The 12,338-nt window shown below is 42.8% G+C and overlaps 1 protein-coding gene across 2 annotated transcripts in view; it reads right to left on the bottom strand.

The window, feature by feature from the left end:
• The window catches only part of ZNF592 (zinc finger protein 592), a 37,340-nt gene that overhangs the window by 18,565 nt on the left and 6,437 nt on the right, over window positions 1-12,338 (bottom strand). The window lies entirely within an intron of this gene.

Below are 12,338 nucleotides of genomic sequence, written 5' to 3'. Positions count from 1 at the left end.
CACCATTATATCCTGACTCAAAACCCTTAGTGCTGAACATGCAGCAGCCTTCCCCCACCAAAACCACAGTTGTGTCTCTTGCGAAACTGCTTTGGACCAGATGAAATCTAAACTTTCAAAGACCACAAACTACATGCACTATGACACCTTATAGAAACTCTTAATAATCAGAAATTATGCAAAGACTCCTCTCCCTGTTTCTGCACCCTTTATGAAACCCATCTTTTTCCCCACCTTTAGAAGGGCTATGCTTACTATCAATACCCCTTTGCAGAAGAAGCATCACTTACTTGACATGAAAAGCTTTTTATGTGGACGTATCGTCCCAGTTTCAACAGCTGTCAAACCTCTGCTCCCTTTCACAGTTGTCTTGCCTCTTCTGTATTCCTTCAAAGCCCAGGAGCAGCTACTCATCCTCTGTAGGATGCACATTACTTGATGCCTAAGCAGGAGCAGAGCTGAAGTAGATACCAGCCCTCCAGCCTTGAGCCCTCTAGGAGCTCAAACTCTCTTCTGTCATTAATAAACCCACACAAAATTATTCCTCTGCTCCTAACTCTAGCTTAAGAATGAACTACAACAAGCAGCTAATTATGGATTATCAAATAATTTAACTACAAATTAACTACATGATTTCTTCCAGTACAATTAAAGAAGGGTACAGGGCTCATTAGATCAGAGAAGTTGTACCAGAGGGTATGTCTACAAGGTCAAACAAAGCTTTTAACGTAGCATGTACCCACACAGGCAGGCCAAACCAAGTTCTGCAGGCTCCACTGCTGGCAACCAGGGTAGAAACCTGGGACAGAAGTCCCTAAATCTGGCAATAAAACAAAATTAAATTAAGGGCCAACTCCATTTTCTATATCATTGCTATTTCATGCAGCATCTCTGTGATGCTCCACTATATAACATCCACTGGGAAACTGTCAAAAACACTGCAGGTAATAGAAAGTATCATTTATAATAAAATGCAAAGCTATGACAAACCCCAAAAGGTACAAGGCGGGGGGGGGGGGGGGGGGGGGCAGGGCGGGGCGGGAATAAAAACCTAGGCTTTGGAAGGAAGAAACTGCAGATATTGCTAAATACATCAAGAGCCTTGGACACATGGTATGCAACATGTTGCAACTTCAGTTTAGAAACAAGTTTCCCCAGGAAGAAGATAAACAGGTGGAAGAAACTGTATTGTAGTACCACCATGCACATACCCAAATGCAATACAAATAAATTCAGGAGTATTTCAGCCCTTCCTCAAATGCCGAGAAGCCCCTCAAGTTTCAGCAAAGAAAAACAGTGCTACTAAGCCATGGTCTGAGCAGTGAAATATAAATGGGAAATAGAAAAGCCTCCAGGACCTCTCTGCGAGGATCTGAGTGGGGCCTTGAATTCTCCAAAGCACTCTCAAATCTCCAAATAAAAGCTACAAGAAATTAATATCCAGGGCAGTTTTACTATGGTTTACGGCATTTTTTTCTAACCAGGTTTCAATTTGCAATGGGAAATCTAACTTCTTGTTGTTAAAACAGGACTCCTCTCACTTCGATCCCACCTAATATTTAAGGCAGACTCAGCACAACCCCAAGCTGAAAGCACCTTTTCCCTTGCAGCTTAGTAAGAACATTTTCTCTCCAGATCCTGCCTTGTCAAAGTCAATTTAGTTTCAATTTTAAGTCTGCAAAGAGAGAGTTTGGGGCTTACTACTTTCTCCCCAGCATGTAATACCTATATCCCACAAAGGTACCCTGGCAATCAGCACACACTAAAAACCTGAATTTTCACTGCTGTGTGCTTATGCTGGATCTAAAATATGCCAAAACCACCAATATTTAATGGGCTCCATGCCTGGACACTGTTGCTTGGCTACAGCAGAGAAGCAGCAAGCTCCTGCCACCTCCACTGTTATGTGAAAGGCTCAGTGGGGACCAAAACCATGCTAATATAGGGCAGGAAAGTTTGGGGGGCAGTTGGCAGGAGGCATCAAAACTAGTGGTTATCTTCTTCAGATTCCACAAGAACAGGAAGGCTGCCAGAGAACGCATACACACAATGTGGGAATAAAAAGCAAGACTCAGCAAGGATAAGGCTGAGTGAATTTACTGGGCCTGCAGAGGCCAGGGAAGAAGGATTCCCATGTTGACACCATGCTCTGCAGGGGGAACAAAAAACCCAGCCCAAGCCTCCGAGTTCAGATTGTCTCATGGAGGAATCAAGAGTAAACAGACAAATTGAAGAGCAATGAGTCACAACAGTAAATTAGTAAGAATAAAGAAAAACTGTCATCTTCAACCAGAATTACTTCTTGGGAAAAGTCAGTGCAGCTTCTCCCTTCCTGTTTCACAAACCCATATGTGAGTAAGGGAGATCTGACCAGCAGATGAGTCAGGCTACCTGGATTTCCAAAATGGCTTTGCAACACTCTTCACTAAAGGACTTTAAGGAAACTAAGGTGCCACAGAGTAAGAGAGGAAGGGTTTTGCTTGGATAAATAAATGGTTAGCCAAAAAGAATAAACAGTCAGTTCTTCGATGGAGGAAGGTCCACAGGAAGTTTTGCTGAGATTTGGGCACTTCAAAATACTCTCAAAGTATCTAGGAAAGGGAAATGAACAGTGAAAAGTCAAAGACTGATCATCATAACCCAGCAGCTCAGCATGTTACAGGTAAGGGCTGACCACAAAGAGCTTCAAGACCACCATACAGGACTGAGTGACTAGGTAATAAAATGGCAGGTTTATTTTTCCACTGAATCAACAAGAAACATAGAGCTGAAAAAGGTTCAGTGGAGGGAAAATATTGTAACTGGCATCTTTATGCTCACACTGATTATTTTTTTTTTTTTTTTAACACTTGCAAAAGATGCAAGGCCAGAAATGCTGCCCAGGGGTATTACAGGAGCATCCACTCATTCACTTTACACCAGGAGCTGCTGCGTTTGTCAGGAGCACACAGGCAGCTGCACGTGGGCTTCCTCACCAAAGGTTTCATCTCAGAGACAGAGTGGCTTTTTCTTTTGCAACTCTTCTGCTTTGTATGAGAAATTGTAACTTGGTTCCAGATGTCACATTTTTATCTCTCTCCTAGTTTTTCATGACTTTTCAAAGAAGCCTGGCAGCAATTTGAGACATTCATTAGTCAGTTATTTCTAAAGCATGTTACCAGGATATGATTTTGAGTTGTGTAATGTCTGTGTTTTTCCATATATTCCCATAAATAACTCTTTATTAAAGTGTAGGTTATTACAAGTTTTCTTTAATTCCCGTTTGCCTGCCACATTTCATTTGGGCTTTTCTTCCAGAAGTCACATTCACACATACACAAATTCTCAGAAGTTCAGCCATTTCAGAACATTTTATTTTATTGCCATTTTTACTTACTATTCTTCAGAAGGGGGGGGGGGGGGGGGGGGCAGGAATCAAAACACTCACTGAAGTAGAGTGAAGGTTGAGAAAATGTACTGCTCAAAAAAAGTTTGTCTGTTAAACCCAACCCTGTGGCCACAGAGGTGTTTGCAAATCAGGAAATGTATAGTTAACACACAGTTTTGCTCTGGAAAGTGCCTGCAAAGAGCTGGCACAATTAATCTTCTGTTTTATTGAAAGGATTGACTACACAACTCAAGAGTCAAATTTGATCCATTCACAAGTGTGTTTTCTTCTACCTACTGGCAGTGCAAAGCACCCCAGGCCAGAGAGTCAGAGCAAGCTCCTGTCTTCTCACATGCAGGCACCCCTGCAAAATTCCTGCAGCCAATCTTCTCTCTCAGATAAAGCCTGTGAGAAAAATCTAGAACCCAGCTGATACCCTAAAACCAGTGCATTCGAGTTTCAGTGACACAATACATGCCAAGTCCAGTCCTAACACAGATGTTTTATCCCAATTAACTCCTATACACTCTCACGTTGTCAAACCCAAGCACAGCAAAGATATTTTTGTTTCTTTGGTTACAGTTGCCTATTTTAAGATGTCAGCCTAAGGGGCCAATGCCACTGAGGAAGTCTGCTTGGCCTAAAGGACACAACCATAAGACAGCCTTCAATGCAAAACTTCTCCCATCTATCCTCTCTTCTGGTATCTCCAACTCAGTCCACTTCTCCCCATCACACCTATTCATCCTCAGCCTCATCGTTGTATCCCACCTCCTTCTGTCAACTCTGTTCACTCTCATTTGTATTCCTGCACCTCACTCATTGCCCAACACTCCCAAACTCAGCATCCTCCTCAGACCTTCACCAAGACAGACGCCTACACACACACACCCCCCACTAAATCATCCCAAGACACCAGGGCACTTTAAGCCTCAGTAAAACAAAGCATTCACCTAAAATCTTATTCCCTAGAAACTGAGGCTGTTCAACCAACACAAAATACATTTTCGTGCATATGGAAAAATCCCTGGTTCAAGCATCATTGTAGATCTAGAAACTTGACGGTCTTAGGAAACTAAGTGGAATTGCAATGGAAAAAATATTAGCATCACAGATCTTAGATAATGTTGCATCAGATAAGCTTAATTCTGAATTCTCTCAGTCCGTAGTGCTTTTCTCTTTATGATCTCAGCTGTAATTTCAAGAATTTCAGTTTCCATATCTCTTCTTCTGACCCACTGTATTGGGTTTATGTGGCAGGATTTTGGTAGTGGGGTCTGCAGGGGCGGCCTCTGTGAGAAGATGGACCTGTCACTGGCCAAAGCTGAGCCCATCAGTGATGAAGGTAGCGCCCCTGTGAGAACACATTTTAAGAAAGGGTAAAAAATGCTGTTGCAACAGCTGGGAGAGAGGAGTGAGAAGATGTAAGAGAAACAGCCCTGCAGACACCAAGGTGGGTGAAGGAGGAGGAAGTGCTCCAGGTGCCAGAGCGGAGATTCCCCTGCAGACCACTGTGAACACCATGGTGACACAGATTGTCCCCCTCTAATGGAGGACCACGGTAGATGTGCCCTGAAGGAAGCTGCAGCCCACACTGGTGTTGGCTCCTGGTAGGATTTGTGGTCCTGTGAAGAGAAGCCCACACAGGAACAGGTTTTCTGGCAGGACATGGGGCCCCCATGGGGCCCCACGCTGGAGCAGTCCATTCCTCAGGACTGCACCCCATGGAGAGGACTCACACTGGAGTGGTTCATGAAGAACTGCAGCCTGTGGGGAGGACCCATGTTGGAGCTGTTTGTGAAGGACTGTCTCCCATTGGATTGACCCCACAATGAAACAGAAGAATGTGAGGAGGAAGGAGCAGCAGAGATGAAGCAATGTGACACAACACCCATTCCCCTGCACCACTCAGGGAGAGGAGGTAGAAGAGTCAGTGAAGCTGAGCCAGGAAGAAAGAAGGTGCAGAGGGAAAGTGTTTATAGCTTTTTATTTCTCACTCTCCTACCCTGCTACAATTAGTTGGCTATAAATTAATTTACCCAAGCTAAGTCTATTTTGCCCGTGACTGTAATTGTTAGGTGATCTCCCTGTCCTTACCCACAAGCTTTTTCTCATGTGTTCTCCCCTGGGCCTATTGAGAAGGGGGAGTGAGAGAGCAGCTGGGTGGGCACCTGTTGGCCAGCCAAGGTCAAGCCATAACACCCACCAATGAACCGGATTAAGCAGGATAAACAGGATTAGCAGGATTAAACTGACCACCTCCTGGGCTCTCATGCCCCTGCCCATCACCACCAGAGCTCTACACTATCTTTTGATATTCTCCAGGTTGCCCTTAGCAGCATCATTAGTGCCCGCACGGAATAAGAACAGGGGAGCAGAAGCCTTCCTCTTGGTGCCATAAGACACCAGCTTCCAGCCTCAGTTTCCATCCTACCTGAGACAAACTGCTTTTGCCTCCAGCTGTCATTGTCACCTCCTCCTTGCTCTCAGCCATGCCTTGGCTCCCAGTGTGCACCAGTGCTCATTCTCCTCTTCCCCCAAGCCGGTCTCAGTCCCCCAGGGGCTGCAGGACCACCAGGGCCAGGCAAGCAAGAGTGAATGGGGAAGGAGGAGAGGGTGGGATTGTCATCTTGTATGGCAGTGGATCACATGCTGATTTATGCAGACCGTGGAACCACACTCTAGCTTTTCTTCCTCCCTAGCCTCTCCTCCTCATCCCAATGCTCTGTTCTCGCCTCAGGGTACAGGCTCTGACTCCTATCCTGCCACTCATCTCTTCGTCTGCATTCCCAGGGATCCCTGCCTGGAGCTCCGTTCCCTCAACATGCTTTCATCATAACATCCTCAATCCCTGTGCTTCCACAAAATCCAGAGAGAAAATATCCATATCAAACAAAATCTGTCCTCACTACTACATTAATCACTCTTGGTTTGGGAGAGGGAGAAAGCAGGGCTTTATGGGGCAAAGAAATTTTTTGTTGATTGTCAATCCTCTTGTTTTCTAAGGTAAAACACGAACATGGCAGAGGGGGAAGGAAGAGAAAAATAGCAAAGTTATGGCCGCTGCCTTGCTTGCTTGCTAGTTTGCTGCTGGGAATTTACCAGTTCAGCATGTGGTCCTACTAGCTTCTGACAAGTATTAGCCACTAAATTATAAAGCACTGATTTAAGAGGGGGAAGGAAGAAGAAAAAGAAAAGGCAGAAATAAAATTGCTTTTAAATAATTCCAGTGCAGGTGGTATGTAAACATGATATGTCACAACTCATTGAAAAATTCTTTTTGGACAAATGAAGGGTAACAGAAGAACAAAATGGAGGGGAGAACAAAAGCACAAAGGTGTAAGACAATTCAGAGGTCCTTTACATTTTGTACTTTATTCAAGTTCCTAGCTACCTCAGTGGATTTTGGGTAGTCAAATCACATAAGACCAAAAAAAATCCCCACAACACACAAACCCAAAACACATGTCTGGTTACCAGTAGATGGACAATTGTACCCAAGAGGGTCAGGAAGCACTCTGAATTCTTGCACATGTTATTGTGTACTTGTCTGTCCTTGCCAAGATAACAAATAAGCTCTGTCTCAAAATCAGCTTATGTCTTTTGTTCATTACTTCTGCTGTAACCTCTTCCTAAATTCACTCCTCTGATGATTACAGACAGTCCTCTAATTTTCTGTGTAAATCCATTTGGTTGGTTCTTGCATCACTGTTGCCCCTGAATTTAAAAAGCTCTTTTCTATAAACCTCAGACCGGATACAGAGTGTCCTCTGTACCCACTCTCACTCTTTTAAGAAAAAGCACATCTAAAATGAAGGCACCAGGAGCTACATGGGTTTTGTTCACCTCCTGTAATTTGAGCCCAGCCCTGAAAAGGCTACATAAAAACCGATGCTGACAACTACCTGGGGTGATCCAAGTACAGGAAACACTTCTTTTTACAGATTTAGTTTCTGGTAGGAAAAAAAAAAAAAAGTGTCACAACCCTTAACACTGTCTACTTCAGTACGGAAGGAGACCCACCCTAATTTACCAGGTCTTTGCCAAGCTAAACTCAAAAGTGCTTTTAGTTTCCCCCTCAAGAGATCATCTTTCCATTTCTCTGGTCATTCTTCCCTCTCTTACTTCAGTTCATCCCTGATAACCAAAACAATATACTTATCCAGCTAAGTTATTTCTCAGAGAGACAGGGAGCATTAACACAACCCTGACTGGTAACTTAGGTTAACAAAAATCCCCTGCACAACTGTATCATCTTGGTCATTCAGTCTTCTTGTGACCAAACACATGTATCCTGCTTTTCAGCTGCTTCATCCCATTCCTACTTGGTCTTCAAGATCATCTAGGTTGTCCTGTAAAATATTCCAAGCTTTCCATGATTTCTTACTCTGTTGGTTCAGCAAATTTTATCTACACATTCATCCTCCAAGGTCCTTAGTACAAACATTAACTGCAGAGGTATCCTAAAGCCATCCCTCAAAAGATCTCACAAGCAACCCATCCCCAGTTGCAGTTACCTCCCTTTTACCCGATTCCGCTCCAACCTCAAAATTCAATTTCTTCAGTACAGCCATCCCCCACACAGCACCCTAACAACCATCTCATTGAACATCAATGAGATTAGGATCTACTAATTTCTCTACTCTAAAAATATAAATGAAATACACATTCTTGTGTATAATTACTTGCATTATAAATAATATAAATTTATCAATTAATTTGGCAGAAACTATACCTATTTAATTATACCTTTTTTCCCCGGAAAATTCTTGCTCTGGAACATAACGCTACTGTAGTCAGTCAACAGACCTGAAGTTACAGGGAACACCTGTTAACATCTTTTGAACATCTGGACAAGCATAATGCTTACATGCAGCCCAGCTTCTATTTTGAAGAAAATCCAACCTACCAGGTATTCAAATCTACACACTGCCTTCTTGCAGTTCTGTGATCTAAAAAGCAGTAAACAGATCCCATCCAACAACTTGATTCAATTGCAAGCCTGCAAAAATTGCAAAATTGGCCACGCTAAAGGCAAAGTAACTGTGATCCATTAAAACTCTCCACAAAACATACATCCAGTTCTATTTCTGAAGTGGATTAGCTCACAATTCGCAAAGCCTGTAACCTTACTGTAAGCCACAGAGATCCCACTGTGGTATTTGGCTGAGATAACTGCCTTCATCTTATGCATATTCTATATAAAAATAAACCAGGTAGGATTTCCCTGCTGTACTTTGAACAACTGCAATCATACAGTTACCATGAGTCTAAAATGTAATACTAAAGTCAAGTGCCCCATGATTTTTCTAAAGGTCTTTCCCCTCCATCTTCTCAATCACAGCATCATCCCCCTCTCTTTCCTCTCACTTGCTCCAAATCTCCTCCTTTCCCTGCTGTCCAGACCACATCCACACCTTTCTTCCTTCCTCCAAAACAACAGTGACCCAACAATGTCATTCTCATTTTGGCCCCACCTAGGAAAGTCATTTACCTGCTATATGTCCTATTAATATGGGCTTGACCCAAGGCCATTCAGATATATAAGACCAAGCATTTCCCAAGCCACCAACTGGAACAAACAGGAAACTCAATCGCCTTTTAAACAGCTATGGGAAACATGAAGATGTCAAAGTAATTCACAAACTCATGGTAAGAAATACCAATTAAAGTGAGAAGTATTAAGTATCAACAGAGGATAAATTTTCTTATGGAGCAGAGCCAGCTTAGGCCGTTCCTCCCCTGCTCCAATCCAATCATTCCTGCCTCTTACCATGGCTCACTCATCCTTCAACTTCTGGATAACTGAAACCACCATATTGAAAAATAAGTCTTTTACCTGCTATTTCTTTTCTTCATCAATCCTACTGGACCAACCCTTTCTTCTAAGCAAGGTCACATACCCATTCTATATTAGGTCTGAAAAGGTTTTTGAGTTAAAAGCCCCCTAACTGAGCACTGCACATGCTCTGCTCTATTTCTCAAGTTATGGTCACTTTAGATGTGCATATCACAGTTAGTAATCCAGACTTGGTATCATTTAGCAGAAGAGCTCCTAAAAACATCAACAAAAATCCACCTAGCTTACTTTCCATAGGTCAACGGTCTCCATCTTCTAGCATAAACCCAGGTGCTACAGATAAATCATTTCTACCCTTCATCTTCAGCCAAAGATACTCCTTCCTTTATACATCCGTCTATCCTTTCCAATTATCCTCTTTTTTGGGACAATCTGGTACCAGGCAATAGTCACAGATTATAAGCTTCAGGCCATAATGCAGTGGGGACCTGCCTTGCTACTTCTTGAAGCTCTTTAAAAGGCTAAGTCAAGCCACAGCCTCACATAGAAAATATCAAGACACTCCGTACTTTCTCAAGGAGGCATGGCAAAGAGTTTGTGTCTGAATTCTGGGACTGAGTAAGAAATTGAAAAAAAAAAATCCAATATACTAGAGTACAATTTTTTGTTAGCTTTAAGAAATTATGACAATCTACACACACACACAGTTGCTTCTAAACTAATGTTTCAGTACAGTGAAAAAAACAGCAGGTATGGAGGAAGAAACACACACCAGTTTTTGCTTAAATGTGCAAAACTATGATAAATACTGGACAATCAAGTCCCCTGAGATCTGGGGATGCAGCTCATGTCTGAGTTTGCCTACAACTGTTAATACCACCTCTGCATCCTGGCAAATTGTCCTGCAACAGCAGCATGCTCCAGATCAGGCATGGGTACGTGACTACCAGTCATGTACCTTTTTTTTTAAAAAAAATAAAAAATTAGAAGTACCAGAATATAAATCAACACCTTCTGCTGCGTGGACATAGTGGTTTTGATTGACTGCTGGGGGCACTAAAAGATTTGTGTTGGATACAGGTCTTACATCAATGCCTTTCTCAGGAACAAATTCTACCACTGCCCCAAAAAATGAGTGACCTGGTACAACTCTGGAGATGGAAACCAAAGTATTCAGTTGCTTCTATCACCTAACAAAGTGTTTGTGAAATCAGTCACTTGATCATCTCCAGCCCCTACCAACATCCCTCTTTCTTCTGACTGAAATAAAAATAGCAACCCAAGAAATTATCTTAATTAATGCAGAGTCAAGGATATCCACAGCATCTTCTCAGAATGGGTTTGGATGGTTCACGTTTTGCTATTTCAGGAGCTTATGATGCATACTCCAACAGCCTTACCTACATCCTTCTCACACCGTATTTAATATCAGATTTGCTTATGTTCATTAACACCCTTGATATGCAAAACCTTCAGCTTCTCATGCCTCATTACTGATGGGAGCTACACAGTGTGCTTACCCAAGTGAGACACATGATGTCAAGGCAGTTCACACCTTCTCCCTTGGACTGTTCAGAGAAGCCAAGTACCCATCTACTGCAGGGACTGCTGTGAGACCACCGAACTTCACCTATCCTTTTACCTCTCAGCCCAGTGACACCAAATACCCTGGGTACTACTAGAAGGCAGAAAGATGGTTTCCATTAGCTACTGCTAAATCTGGATGCATACAATTACAAGCATATGGGCACAAACTCTTACTTCCTTTAGAAACATAACAGCTTTGCTGAAACAGATGTTCCAGGAACAGCATGGAGCACCACCAGGCAGTCTGGACGACAGCAGATAGTGGAAACTGACTCCCAGAGCAATGCATGCATGCCATTAAGTATGGGAAGATCAAACAGCAAGGAGATTGTTTTACAAGTTCTAACGTCACCTCTTTTTCCAGTGTTTCAATGCTTTTATTCAGAAAAGCATTGAATAATCTCACATACAAAAATAATCTCACATCTAGCAGACCTAGACTTAAAGCAAGAGGCTTAAACTCTTTTCTTGGTTAAGTTACAGAATATGTTATTTGATTACAAGCTAAAAATACTATCACATTCCTTCTTTCTTTAAGGAGCTCTTGAATTGATAATCCCACAACAAAAATAGGAAATATATTTTTTAATGCAACTGATTAACATTTTAGCTCACTTTGAAGCACTCACTGTATCCCTTTACCTGAAGGTTTTAATTCCAGACTGCTGACATTTTCTAAAAACGCATTATAGTTGAAAAATAAGTTACGGTGTTGACAGAGTGCAATGCTCACTGATCTGCCTCAGGCAATAAACCTGATTATGTGGCCACGCTGATCCCTCCTGGCCTCACCATTTTTCATGACGTAAAAATCATTCAGCCATAATCTTTTTTTTTTTTTTCCTTTTTTTCCTGATAATGAATTTAAGAGAAAGATAACAAAGCATCTAAAAGGGACCACAGTGACCTCAATACTCCTGCAAGCTATTTAACAAGCAAAGGGAGGCTCTGGAGCATACAGGTACTATGACAGCCATGGCAGACACTGACGGTCATCTCAATTTTTTTATGTCAGCACTGAGTCCTTCTTCATGGAGCTCGTGGAGATTGTGCTGGGGGCCTGCCAGCTCTGCTGGCAGCCACACAGATGCGGAAAGCTTTCATGTCATCTAAAAAGATAAGCAGAAAGGATTCCTCCTCCTGTTCAACTTCAGGTTGGCTTATACTTTAACAGGAATAACCATATCTTCCAAAATAAAAAAAAAAAAGCACAAAGCATATGGCCTTGGTACACAATGAAGAACATCTCTCCTTCATCAGTAGAGACCTAAGCTGGCATTTCAAAGGGGATCCAAACCACCTGTCTGCACCTACAAGGGAGGTCCACAAAGGAGGTGCAGACCCAAGCAGGGCAGCACTGGAGCAAGGCAGGAAGCCACTAAAGCAAAGCTCTTGAGCCCTCCTATGGAAACAGCACCGTGCTGTGGTGTAACCCCAGCCAGTAACTAAGTACCACACAGCCGCTCCTCACTCCCCACTCCACACCACCCCGGCTCCCCCCAGAGGGACAGGGAGGAGGGGGGAGGGGCGAATAATAACTGTAACAAAAAGGAGAGAGAAGGGGAGAGGAATAAATTACAGGGG

This window comes from Falco cherrug, chromosome 7 (assembly GCF_023634085.1).
Source record: "Falco cherrug isolate bFalChe1 chromosome 7, bFalChe1.pri, whole genome shotgun sequence".
Classification (NCBI taxonomy): domain Eukaryota; kingdom Metazoa; phylum Chordata; class Aves; order Falconiformes; family Falconidae; genus Falco; species Falco cherrug.
The sequence above is the reverse complement of the archived record's forward strand: the minus strand, read 5'-3'. Positions and strand labels throughout refer to the sequence as shown.